The sequence below is a fragment of the Thermobia domestica genome, chromosome 5 (assembly GCF_964235325.1).
Source record: "Thermobia domestica chromosome 5, izTheDome1.hap1.1, whole genome shotgun sequence".
NCBI lineage: Eukaryota > Metazoa > Arthropoda > Insecta > Zygentoma > Lepismatidae > Thermobia > Thermobia domestica.
Genome location: NC_137458.1, coordinates 73,970,254 through 73,985,263, shown reverse-complemented (window position 1 = coordinate 73,985,263; position 15,010 = coordinate 73,970,254).

Below are 15,010 nucleotides of genomic sequence, written 5' to 3'. Positions count from 1 at the left end.
GAATGTGTAAGATGGATCTTGCAGAAATAGGAATACAAATTAGAAACTGGATCCAGTTGGCTAGGTATAGAAGTCAGTGGAGAGTTTATGTGTATGCTGCATTGAACCTCTCGATTGCATAGGCCATAGAGCTAATTAGTTAATTAGTTATGTGAGGAATGTGTAGTAGAGTGGTAAATCATGGAACTCGATGGAGAGACCCAAATCCCGTCGTGGAAATTATTTTTCTTTATTTTAACGTATTGTTTACGTAATTAGAATTGTAATTCTGTTATTACTTTATTATTATTATTATTATTATTATTATTATTATTATTATTATTATTATTATTATTATTATTGGAAAGTCGAGATTTTATACATATTTTATATTTTATGAAAGTTTTGATTGAATTTCAAGGTTTTATGGATATCGAAGATATATGCAACATATCTGAAATAATGAATTGCCTTACATATTAAACGGCGTGACAAACTTCTTGGCATTTGATGGTGGTGCTCCAAATTCCCTTTAAATGCTGCTAGGAAATGAGAGGTCTGCGATATTGCCACGTTTATTTTGTATACATTGACATCAGTTTACGAATCGAGGTGACTTACCATTCACTGTGTGTTTCACTTTTTAGTGTTATTCGAATACGAGTACTTAAGAAAATAAATGAAATACTGTCAACGATTTTACTGATTCGGCAATGTCAGATAGTAATTCGGAAGACCAGATTCAAGACTCCGGAAAAGCTACCGAGGCTGAGGTAGTTGAATGACTGTTCCGTATTAAATTAAAAGACAGAGAATGCCAGAAGCAATTCCTGGATCATTTCTCATCTTTGGCTTAAGCCATTTGGCGACCTTTATAGCACAATAGAAATGTTATTCTGTATAGTCAGTGCTTTTTATGTGTAGTCATTATATTCATTTCAGTTGGAGAAAAGAAGATTAGTGTGCAACATGATTCTGTTTATTTTCACCACGCTTACCATTTCTAGCCTTCTTTCTTTCTTTTGTTTATCCTATAAATCTAAGTCTGTGGTTGCTCGTTTTAACAACTGCTCTGGGAGATCAGATTTGTCTAGCCAAAACAAATGCTCATATTGCTCTAAATTATTTTTTCTTCCTTTCCTTCTCCTGCAGGTTCTTTATGACGCCTCTTTTTGTCCATTCGTCTTGTCTGTGTAGAAATACATCCAAATAGTTCACTTTGTGAGTGAGGAGCCTTCTATTCGGTTCAACTTCTCGTTGCACTCGAACGCGTGTGTGTGTGTGTGCATGTTTTTGTATTGTGAGTGCGTATTTCGTGTATGGTAAAAGTTATTGTTAATATTTTTGTGTCGAATATTTTATTTCGAGATAACAATGTCACTTAGCAAACAAAGTACCACACACATTCTGATGCCAGTATGAAAAAGCGACGGGTGTTTATAGCTAGTCAAGAAACATAGTTTTCTCGGTTTATATATACGTTTAAAAGTTGTTGAATGATGCCATATATGTTACGAGTTCCTTTTTCCATAAAATATTGGGTCTAGTGCTTTTTTCGAATGAAGATAGGGTACTTAATTTTTTACTGTTCTATTTTTTTGGCCACAATTAATAATATTAATCAATGTTGTGAAATATATCTTGACTATCACTGAGCAGCACGATAGGCCTATAATTCAAATCCCGCCTCTGATATGGATGCAATGTGTTCGTCTGATTCATTTAGTTCAATGAATGAGTGCAAATAGATTTGGTGGTGAGCAGTGATAATTTTAGCGGGTGGCTTGTAGGGGAAATAACTTCCCGGAGGATTACCGCAACTAACAGGACCGCAATGCAGGGTGGATCATGCCAAAAGGGAACCCATTTAAGTTTCGAAGATTAACTTTATAATGTTAGGATCTTAAAAGATACTTTATACGTTTCATATTATTTCAAATTCTTTCCTCATTATTGTTCTGTAGTCTTTAATATTTTCAGGGTAGTGATTAAAAAGCTGTTTAATTTACCGCGAGGACTATATATTGGGACTGGAAAAATACACAGAAACGATTTGTCAATATTCAATAATTTGCAGCTGAGACTAAATTGACATTCTTGCTTGGTAACAAAGAAAAAAAAAACTAGACTTTTACCAACCTTAACACTGGAGGTTCTTTTCATGCGCCACTGCTCACTAGTATGAATATACTTGTTTTAATTTCATTGTTGTGTGTAACAATCCTTTAAAGTGCTTTATATAATTCTCTCGTCAAACGCAACTTCGTTCGAGAAGAGAGATATGCAACTGAGAAATTGTAAAAAAAAATAAACATTTTTTTAAAAAAAATGGTGAGTGTGTTACAAGTTCAAGTAAAACCTATATATGAAAATGACCTACATTCAAGTATTAATAGGTCTAATAATAATAATAATGAAGAGGCAAATTAGTATATGTTCGGAAATGAAATCTAAATTTACATCTCACGGTTATACCGACTAGGCTAAAGGACGTAGTTATATTGATAGATAGATAGATATCTTCATATATTTATAACTATATTCTTTCACGAGCTATTAATGGACATTGCAGATTGTCGAGTTCAATATTTTATCCAGTTTACTCTATATTGGGGAAATGAAAATCTCTAACAGTCTATACATGATGTGTGGCCCGCGCACTCAAACGTAATTTTTATAAATATTTTCTGTTTATTGGGTTATTTCGTAGGAACGTTTTGTTTTTGTGAAATTTAGAAAAAGAAAACTTATAATGCAAACAACATGAAACACAAACTCCCCAATGCCGAAAGCATCGATGCATCAACGATGGGCAACTGGCGACCTCTTGGCAAAAATTGGATGCCCCACAGCAACGATCCGCTGTGACCCTACTTCCATTTTTAACATCTCACCAGCGTTCCACTACCGGCACAGGAGGGACGAAACGCGAATGAATCACACAATTACCCACCTAAAATACGTAAATTGCCTATATGAGTGATTTGTCATATTAAACTGATTATTAAAACACACTAAAGAATGTACCCGTAGTGAGCTTGAATCACCAACCTTATGATTAGTAGGCGGGTGTTCTTCTGATATCACCATGGCGGTGATGAGGGAGACGTCACATGTAAAAGGACAAATTATTGAATTATTTTTAATTTAGCCAATTAGCTTTCTCCTTAGTGACAATAACCTGAAACTGAAGCCATTGTCTGTAACAATTCAAGAAAACTAGAATAGTTCTGAAATAAATAACATTTGTATTAATGATGTCCAATACGGGAAAGAATGTTATCAGGACCGATGGGTTCGAAACAACAATACACAATTCAAAGACTAACTACAGTCTATCCACTAGAAATATTCCAGAATATTGGTTAACAGGTTCACCGGTTTGTGTATGGTGTAAGTTACTAACCGAATGTGTTGGTTTATTTGAGGAACCAAACCATAATTGGTTCTTTTAGGTTTGAAACATACACTACATTAAACATTTTGAGAATATTCTTATATATTTTGAAACAAAGCCCAAACTATATGAAATGATTTCTTTATAGATGTAGTATTTGTAGATTTGCTACGAAATTACGATTCCCCATGTCTTTCTCTTAGTAACTTACTTTGGAACAACACGTTAATGATCAATAGAAAATAGAACCATGTTTCGATTCGGTTTGATTTCGGTTAAACGTTTGAAACCGGGTTGTATTACAACCGAAACTACGGTTTACGATTCGTCTAACCCTCCAGGTCTACTAGCCTTACCCTGGATGCGCGCCTATATACAGAGTGGCCTATTTTAATCTTTCCACGGAAATATCTCAAAAACGGTTAAATATAAATAAACCAAACAAAATCTTAAATAGGAAATAATATGAACCAAATCGAACAGTGATGTCGCTGTGCCGCCTTTGTAGAAGACCAGGGCCCAACTTTAAAAATTTAAATGCAAAATGGGGCAAGTGCTCGTTTGATAGATCTTTAAACCTTAAAAGCATTGTGTCAAAAGATGGTTCATATGTGTCACCGTTTTCAAAATGACCACAAGGCATGGTACTTGTATATGATAAAACGTAAAATACTAATAATATGAAAACACCAGAACAAAAATTCCAATATAAAATCACAGAGGGTATTTATCATTCCAAGGCTCTAGAATGTTGCAAGAGAGGAAAATATAATTAGAGTAAGTGCTATAATGTAAAGGAGGAAATCTAATTCGTAGAAAATTGTACCTCCAACCTACTTCCGTAAGGACCGGTAAAGTGGGAAGGACAGGTGAAATTGCAAATGGGAAGTTTGCTTTTTGCACACTGTATCTACGAAACTAAGTTATCTGAAATGTGTTTGTAAGAGATAGATGTCTCTGTAATGGGAAAACGTATGTAAAATTATTGTTAAGTGGTGCCTTCCACTTTGATTGCAGGCACGGATTTCATGCAAAAATGAGTTAACTGAAATGCAAAACAAATTTATCGAACAATATGTACGTTGATTTTGTTCAACAGTCGTCTGCACGATATTTGTTCGATTATTTCTACTTTATGTCTTCTTCCATGTGATAGAATATGAGCTTCACTGAAATGTAGTCCACAGTTACATTCCGAATAATTTTCAGAGGTAATCTCAGTTGTGATCCCCAGTAACGAAACGGTACATACTTTTTTGCAGAAGCCAAACATTTACAGAAAATCGTTCCTGATATTGTCTTACTGTATTTGCCCTAGGATTATCTTCACTCCAACGATGTCAGTTACGGATGTTGTTTATCGCATTCTAGATGAAAGTTGCCTCATCTGTGAAGAAGATGGATGCCAAAACATTATAATACTCCTTTACCCTTTGGGAGAAAGCAATACATAGTTCGCTGTCTCCTGGATGGAGATGTTGCACTCTTTGGACATAGAGCGGATAAAGTCCTTCTTCTGTCAAACTTCTTTCACAGCCTACACACAAGCACTTTGCACTTCCTCACGGTACCGAAACTCCTACTATCAGTTGCACACAAGAGACGAAATAACTAATGAAAGGCCCTTTTAAGTTAATAATTTGAGCCGCTTCCAGTAGCAAAAATCTAAAAACAATTCGAAGAAATTGGGCATAACAGTGGCAACGTCTCTGTTGGATGTTCGTGAGACAACCAACTGCTTGTGTGCATTAGAAGTAATTATTTATGATTTCGAAAACCATATTGCAATGAACATTCTGGTGTAGTATGTTGTACGGAAACTTTAATTCAACTAGGTCCATGTGTTGTTCAGAACTGTAATTAGTATTCCCGCATAGAAATATCGGCCTTTCGTATATTAGGGAATACTATTGTATTTTTAGTTTTGCATAAAAACATACATTTATTAATATTCGTAACCATTGTCATCTATGGGAAGTTAGGGCATTGTTATTAGAATAAGGAATTAGGAGGAATACGGTGTATATTTTTAGGCTTCTAATGAAGCTAATAATTTGACACTTCAGCTTGATTTTTGGAATACAGTATCATTTTCTCCTAATCAAATAGTTTACCTTTAGTCACAGTGTTTCCACTGAACAACAGTGCAAAACTATTTTAAAAAGGGAATTTTGTAGGAAAATTATAAACATTTCCCTCCGTTATTTCCCTCTTCTTCATTATTTTCCGCCAGTAGTGGGACAATCTTATACCATTTAGAAGCCTGTTTCATTAGGTTTCTATCGAGATATAATATGGAACATAACCCCAACTACAGAGTGTGCTACAATGTTTCAAACAAAAATCGGCAAGAGCAAGAGGGAAAAATTCATACCCACAAGAATTTTCGGAACGGGAGGAATAAACCCTATGTTCCCACAAGCATTTTTGCTTTGAATGACCTCCAACATTACCCCTCAAAATCTTTGACTTTCCACACCGGACAGCCTGTATCTATCTAAAACTAAAAGGTGTAATGAATAAGGTCTCTCTCTAGATCAGGGATGCCGAAAGTTGTTTGGAATATATGGGTCCACTTGCCCAGTTGGGCATCATGTTGTGCGGCACAATTACATAATGAAAGCAGTGTCCTGTTAACCGGTTTTAACCAGCTAATAGGTTAACCGGTTTGTGCACGGTGTAAGTTACAAACCGAATATGTTGGTTTATTTCAGAAACCAAAAAATAATTGGTTCTGTTAGGTTTGAAACAGACACTACATTGAAAATTTTGAGAATATTCTTATATATATATATATATATATATATATATATATATATATATATATATATATATATATATATATATATATATATTAAAAAAAGCCGAAACTATATGGAATTATTTCCTTATATATGTAGTCATTGTGAAACTGCTGTTTTACTTTTGAACGAAATTACAATTTCATGTCTTTCTCTTAGTAACTTAGTTTGGAACAACACGTTAATGATCAATAGAAATTAGAACAATCTTTCGATTCAGTTTGATTTCGGTTAACCGTTTGAAAAAGGTTTGTATTACAAAACGAAACTACGGTTTACTAGGAGAACTGGAGAAGTTCGGTCAACGAAAACAGTGGTATACAAACTTATTTGCAGCAGTTGTTCTCGATTTTGATATTTTTATCTACTTTCAAATATTTTCTGATTCATGCGTTGTCATTGTTTTTATTTCTTTTAATATAAGGTATATAATGAAATAATGCACTATATACACTGCAAATTGAGATTAATATATGGTATCCAATGGAAAACACGCTCTGAACCCCCGAAATTCATCTAAGAATGGAGAAATTTTTCCTGCGTCATCTAACCAAAATTGTACTTGCATAAAAGCCAGACTCAATGCTACCAACTGCAGTACAGTCCCTGCCGGGATAAGTTACGTATAAATTGGGTTACATTTGCCCAGGCGTTTTACATACTGCAAATTATCTGGACTAAAAGAAATGGAATTAGAGCACTTTCGGGGGAGATACATTTGCTGGAGGCTGTACTAGGGAGTAACGGAAGATGGTCTTCTCTTGACGACCAACTGCGTATACCGGGTTTTGAAGAAACTGTAGGGCTTAACGTAGCGCTTAACCCTTGAAGTACTATGGACGAATATAAGCACATAACTACTATAGAACGGTCTGTCAGACCGCATCGTTGTTTCACATTTTCTGAAAAGTAGTTTTATTATATAGTTTTAGAAATGCTATCTTACATATTTTAGTTGATTATAGAAAAATAAAACATAGTAATTTCACTATGTAAAAAACGTTTTATATTTTTAAAACAATGAGGAAGAAAACATAGTCAAAAGTTGCAACAATGCTTTCACTGTTATTTTAAAATTTTAATTGTTGAAATATTCAATTTATTTATCTGTTTCTATATAATCAAAATAACACTAATCCAAAATATATTGTTCTTGTAGATGCACTGAGAATAAAAAATACAGTAAAAACGGGGAAAAGAACATGGAATTGTAGCTTTTTCGAACTTAAAAAAAAGTATTGTTATATTTTTGTTTAGTGAAAAGATAATCAATAGAACTAATTTTTCGTTCTGATATGATGGCGAAAGTGAAGAAAATGCATTTCACCGGTAAAGAAAGAACTGTACTAAATTTTCTGACTTCGTTCAATTTCTTCGGGTAGGCACATGGAACTTTTTTTTTTTTTTTTTTGCACTGAAACCACATCTGTGTCCTACATCGCTAATATAAATATCTTGCTTTCCGCTTATGACGCAGTGGACAGAAGGCCAAGATTTCCTTTTCTCTAACTTTTCATTCGTGCGGGATGGTGGAAAGCTCACTTTCAATCATCAGTATGCTCTTGATTGAAAAACTCAGACTTTGTGGCAGATGTTTGATGAATAAAACTACGTTCCAAGTGATGTTTAAGAAGTCCTTTTGCCAACATTTTCATGAAATCAAGTCTTGTCATTACTGCGGACTTAGCGTAGGCCTGATGCAAAACATTACGCATTGACACCATACGCAACGTCCAGCATACGCAGCATAAAGAAAATTGTGAACGGCCATCGTCCTTTTCGGCGACGACGTGTAATTTGTACATTTTTAGTTTAGAGTATCAGCTTCGCCTTTAGTCATGTTATAAGATATTATTATTTCAGGTTTTCCAGTCTCTGGCTCATTATTTGACATGTGGTGTCAGACGAGCCACATGGTAAGACACAACCTGCTAATAATTGCAGATAACGACGAACTGCTAAATCGTAAAATACTCACGTAACTACTATAGTACGTCTGTGAGACCGCGCGACCACTCCAGCGCCGTGCACAGGGGATCACTTAACTTTACAATATGTAACTATTTGCTACAAAGGAAGGTAGACGAGAAGATCCACTTGTAGTGGTAGGGATATAGAAAATATAATCATATATAAAGTCGCAGTGGTCTGAGATACGGTCCATAGTACTTATGGGTTAATCCTTCATGAATTCCGTTAGATTGTTTTTTTATTATTTGCTTTGAAGCAGATATGTTCAAACATGTAAAATCGGAAATTTTTGTAAAACTATTTATAGTTTCTTGAAGGTAACACTTCATTTTTTTCAAATACTACTCTAAACACTATCATGTGATGAAAGAACTCACCAAAAAACTTTCGTCCCCACAGAAATAACATACCATTAAAGTTCAGACCTGTGGGAAAAAATACGAACAATGTACGGTGTACGGGCATAGTGACATAAGTGTTAACTGCGATAGACATGTCGTTCTCTGTGTCATTCCCACGGCTCGGTCTCATCTTCCATAATTGTGAGGTGAGGTGATTTTAGTTTAGCGTCCCGTTCAGCAGCGAGGCTATATGAGACGTGGACCTACTGATTAACGTGGAATCCGAACCACATGAGCTCCCGCCGGGAATTGAACCCGGGTCTCCCACGCCTCTTCCATAATTGTATTGCACGCTATGTACGCCTCCTTAACAATTGCGGTACACATTTTCTTTGTAGCTCCCAGCGCCACCTCTGTCGTGTCGCCAGTTGAGCATGATTATCTTCTTCCGATGGAGTTTCCTTTGAAATATTTTAAACCGACATTGCTACTTTTCTTCCTTTATCAAGATGTTACCACATGCTGCCTCCCATTCCCTAATAGCATGTTGGTTTGCAACAAGTCTTTCATTATATTTGATTTTAACTTGCTAGACTTTCCGTGCACTGTACACCTGCTGCAGGCTTTTTGAAAGTGTTACCCGCAAATGTCGTAATTTGATTTTCACTTGCTAGATTTTACTTACCTCGGAGGCTTGCTAGAGATTTGTAGCAAGTGTATCAGTTCTAGTTTCTACCAACAGGTGGCACAAAAGTCTAATTTTAGAAATTTCGCGGCAGGTCGCCATTTGTACAGGTGCTAAGGTAGAAGCAAGGTTCGTATATAGGTAGAAGTGGATAATTAAGATAATTACGTAAGTATCCAGATGTAGAGATAATTTATATTTTAAACGTGTATTGTTTGACTAAGTTGAGAAAAATATACTTGAGTGTATGTTCGTGTGCAGTAAATGTTTACTTGCATTATACCCTTGTGTACGGGAAGGTTCTAGATTACTGGTTTGTAAATGGCATTCAAAATTAATCAGTTTCTACAGCACAATATGTCTTTATATACGTAAAAACACACACACATATCTTAATTATCTTATATGAGCCGTAATTCCTACTGTCTATTTTCAGTTGTTACTATGAAGTGGACAATCAGGACAAAATAAAAAAAAATCAAAATAACTTATTACTGGTCCATCTCTATCATTATTCGATGTTACTATATATTGGTTAATAAAACCAATATAAAAATATGTTTTGTAACATTGGCTACAATGTGACTTGTGTATTTAATATGTACTCGAACACATGTTTAAATACTGTGCTACTGCAAGTGAAGATTTGCTGTGAAGTTTACTTGCATTATACCCTTATGTACGGGAAGGTTCTAGATTACTGGTCCCCCATGTAGATTAGTAGCTGAGTAGGTTTTAAAGTTTATACATTTAGCTTATACAGTATTGCCGAGCGAGCGTTAGCGAGTGAAGGCGGGTTAGAGCCCCGCAGGGCACGTTGTTTTCTGTCTTTATTACTGCTCAATGGGAAGGGGGACCAGTAATCTAGAACCTTGCCCTTGTGTACATTGATAGTTAATTGAATACTTATGTAATTGTAGCTTTTTGATCCTGATTTCCACTTCATTAAAATCGAGAACGGGGGAAAGATACCGATGGTAATTGCAAATAATGGCTTAGAAGAGAATAACTTTAATTATTCCCCTCCACTATCAAAAAATCGAAATACTTAATTCACAGAGTACTATTAGCTTTTAGATGTATCCCTGCTCTATCAAACCTACGAAAAAGTTCAATAGCCTACTCAATTCACACAGTATTGCCGAGCGAACGAAAGTGGGTTAGTAGCCCCGCAACGCTCCTTGTGTTCTTGAAATTCATTACCGTGGTGGTAGTAATAGTAGTAGTGAGAGCTCGAAATTACCATTCCTTACCTCATTTCTCCTACAAATTTTGCAGATGTCTTGTCAAAATGGAGGGGAGTAACTAAAGTTAATGCAAAATAATGGAGAAGTCTAGGAACGCCCCTCCAGTTTCACTGTGCCAAAAGCTGCGGCATTACTCGAGCAGACGGCTCTATCAAATTTTCACGCATTTATTGCGTTTTCCGATTTCTTCTTGCAGAGCATGCACTAAATGAGGAGCTAATGCATAAACCACGAACTTATTTGTGCTAGGTGGCCACTAAAAGCACGAATGCTATCTAACCGAGTCAGGGCAGGAACGCAGCAGGGGGCCCGAGCGGAGCGAGGGGTGCGTCCGTAGGGAGCAGGCGCGTCAGCGACGGGGGCATACGCATAAACGAGGATAGTGGAAAAATACATAAGACATCCGAAATAATTTTCACCTTCAAAAACACTTAAAAAATTGTAATAACTCTTACTTTCAAAGTGGTTTCACTGGTTTCCCGGGTACAAATGGCCCGCTGCGAGGAGAAATTCGTTTGTTTTGAATTTTAAACTTTATAATATGACACTTCTTATCACCCAAACGACATAAGTGTATTAACCGCCTGCCCGGAACACCGACATATATTGCCACAAAAGTGCCGAAGCCACCCTTCCCTATCCTGCTTGTTCTGGGGCGAAGAGCAAGGTTCTAGAACACTCTCCCTCTCCATTGAGTTGTAATAAACGTAGAAGCAACGTGCCCTGCGGGGCTTCAAACGCGCTTTCATTCGCTCGGCAATAGTGCGTGTGGATTAAGTATTGATTTGTTGTACAGAAAGCAGCGAATCTGACTCACGTGAGAGGACCAGTGTTCTAAAACCTTCCCCGAACTAAGCTAACTGAAGATCGTAATTTGTTTGGGAACCATGGATCCGCTTCCAAATTACCCGATCGAGTCACCATAGGAAACCGGGAAAGGGGGCATGTGTGAATTTTAGTCAAAGTTTTGAGAAAATTACCGTGCGAAATGGAGAATTTGTCGTTTGTATGCTTGATAATACGTGAAGATGTATTTGTTTCATAAGTGATGATGGAATTACTTAGCGGAATGTTACAGCATCGTTGGATTGTGGGAAGTTCCCGAGCGGTACGTGCTAATATTTAAGAACGACACCGCGTTTGTTAACCCTCCAATACGCGCGCGGGCTACTATTGTAGCCCAGCGTTTTTATTTTCCTTGCCGCAAAGTAATGCGAGATGATAACTCAAAGGGTGTCTGTGTACCTTTCTATCAAATATCGTTCTGTGTGTTTAGCTTGGGGTCAAACGTAAAATCAAAAGGAGCTCATTGTTATTCTGCTTGAAAGTTTCATGGGCTACATCTGTAGCCCGCGCGACTATTGATGTCACGGGTGTTTCAAAGCGTCAAAATTTCTTCATTATAGTTTGAGTGTTGATCAGATGGTCAATGAGTTTGCAAAATGCCAATTCCGATGAGACATGTGTCGTAGATGGCGATAGTTAATATTTTGAGACCGCAAAGATTCATTTTTCGGACACAGACATAGTGAAAATTCAGAAGGTGTGACTGAGAATTCCGGGCGGCAGGAATCACTGATACCTGTTGACAATAGTAGTAAAGACAGTTCTGAAATAAATTATTATGTAGTAAAAAGCAATCTCAAATGGAAATAAGCCACTCCTACTCGTAATATTTGCGCACGTGCTCATAATATTGTGTTTCGTTTTCCAGGACCTAAAGGTGGAGGTAGGTCTGCGTTGTCGGAGCTTGAATATCTACAAGTGCGTTTAGATGCAAACATTTTGAGATTTAAGGTTGATTTTACCAATATTTATATTGACAGTGTTAGATTGAGATTTGTACTTAACCATGATGCAAAATTTACAGACGAGATTGTACGTGCCCTTATTGACATTTTCATGCTTTAGATGAGTGGTCAATGCTTGAAGGAAAGTGTGCATTGACCACTCACCACTTGTGTGCAGAACGTGCTTAGAAGGACATTAATGCGGAAACATAAAAATTTAAAAATATATGAATGTAAATAGCATATGTAAAATTATGCAAGGTCGTAATCAAACTTTGATACCAGAAACTCTTTATGCTGAAAAGGTATATGTTTTATGGATAATACGTTTATTTGTAATATTTGTAAAATTTTTGAAAAATTATACTTAATTTTTAAAGAATTCTAACACATATGTTTAAGATTAAGGAAAGTTTAAAATGCGCCAGATTGGTCCATTTATTGATAAATACAAATAACTTTTACACTCTTATTCTTGTATCACTTTTGGAAAAATGAATGCTGTTGGTCTTCTTTGTATATACATAGCTTTCAAAATAAACATATTTCTCAAATTGTGTATAAAACCCTTAAAACAGTTTATAAAAACAATTTTCTACAAGAAAGACAGAAATATTAGTTCTGTTCTTCTGCTTGTTTCTGCCTCTTGGCTGTGCTTCGTATAGTTGGTTATGGTTGACGTGGATCGACAGTGTAGCGTGGTTTTGAAAGTGAGTGGTTATGAAATGCAATTTCACGTATTTCAGTGCTGCTTAATTCCGTTTAAATACGAGTGAAAGATTACGAATTTGTTTTGTTCTTTTTTGTTCTTTTTTTTAAAAAAGAAGAAAAGTTTAAAATGGTCGGATGTGATTCAAGTGGGCAGCATGGTCTGTTTGACCTATTGTAATGAGTGTGTTACAGTCTTATTTTATTGAAGTTCGTTATTTCATTCTGTGCCTTTTATCGCACAATTGATTTTGCTGCTTTTGATTTTGCTTGAATTTTCTTAGTCTTTGTCGAGAGTCCTTTTTGATCAATAGGCTTGCTTTGACAAAAACGACGTTACACTGCCGTATTTCTATTAATCGGTCAGTAGTGTAAAATATACAAGTCTACAAAGAGAGCAAAGGGTGCAGATTCAGAAGTCCTGGACAGGTAAACGAAAAGGAATGAAATTTTTACATCTATAAAGTTGTGGTAAGTGACCTATTTTGACTGCATGCGTAGAGGGGTAGAAGTACTTTACCTAAGAGTGGGTTGTAGATTAGTCCATTTTGGTTGGTCCTTCAGCTTATCTCTTGTGATTTTGTCAATTTTTTTAAATATCTTTTCTCTTCGGAATTCCCCCCCCCCCCATGAAGAGTGTCGAGTCGCGGTTTTATGACCCAGTATTCTTGATCACCTTCCTATCTGCTTAATTTAAGAATATTTTTCCTTTACTTATTTTGTGATAGTTTTGAATTGGTCAGAAAAAAGGCGAATTAATGCTCTGAACACCAGTTATTTTATTTAATCGTTCAAGATTTAGAAATTGAACGAGAAAGTTTAGAATTATAACTTTCATCACTTATGTAAAACTAATCCGATTTTTTGAATGGAAATTCATGGTATAAGTGATTTTGTATTTAAAGAAATTCAGAACAAATTTAAGGTTGAGTCGAAAGTTCGTACTAAAAATTGAAAAATCATTCATTGCCTTATTTTTGCTTCTAATTAGTTAGAAATGCAGGATATATGACTGTTTAAGGTTGAAACTTAATACAACTTGTGATTTTCTATAAATTTTTGAATTTTGGTAGTATTAACATTTTTTTAAATAGTTCAACATTACGAGAATTGAATTTCTTTAGACTGATAAATTAGTAAATTGATTGGAAGATTTTTCTTTCTCTCAATTAATTCTATAAATTCTTAGGTTGTTTCAAAAGTTCGTATACCTTTTTTTTTTTAATTATGCTATTATTAGATTATTTTTCATCTGATTGATAATAGATATCGAAGTTGGTATTTATATTGAATTATTCGGCCGCTGAGATAACCTTGTTGTAATTTTTTTCCGGAATTTCCAAATATTAATTTGTAATTTTATAACTAGAAGTCAAGTAGCTTCGGAATTTATGAATTTTTCAGAGTTTGAGTTTTTCTTTGAAATTTGAATCACGACTAGTAAAAATAAAAGATAGAAAAAGCTTGGATTCATATATTTTTTTGCGAACTATGAGATTATTGCAATTTAGAATTTTTTTGCATTTTTTGAAAATTTATTGGTCGGTATATTTACAGTTGATTAGTATTTGCTTTTTCTCCATCTCACGTTTGCTTTGTTGATCAATTATTGGAATTTGATTACAATCGATATTTTTTTAAAATTTTTTTTGAGAGAAAACTTAGAGCCAGGATTCTCATTTTTTAAATTTCTACTGAATCGAATTTCTAGTGTATGCTTTCTAGTGTATTTTGTCTGCTTGGTTTCAACGGTCTGTATATATATGGTCAACTAACGATTGACTGCATATACATCACCCCAGTTTGGTAATAAAATTTATATGAACATCTGAATTGTTGTGTTTTGTTTATATTTATTGAAAAATATTTATGCAAATTTCCGAATATTGGATCATAGAAAGAGAACTCGGCTGAGACCTGTACTTCCCTTAATGCTCCGTCTGCCATTAGTTTCCTCGTATGAGTCCGGAGGAATCAATTGTTTTGATAAATTTGGTTTTGTTTGATTCCTTCGGGTTCTTATGGGGAGACGGGTGGATAGGAGCGTTACATTAGGAGTGTGGAAAGCACGCATACAGACTTCTGACACAA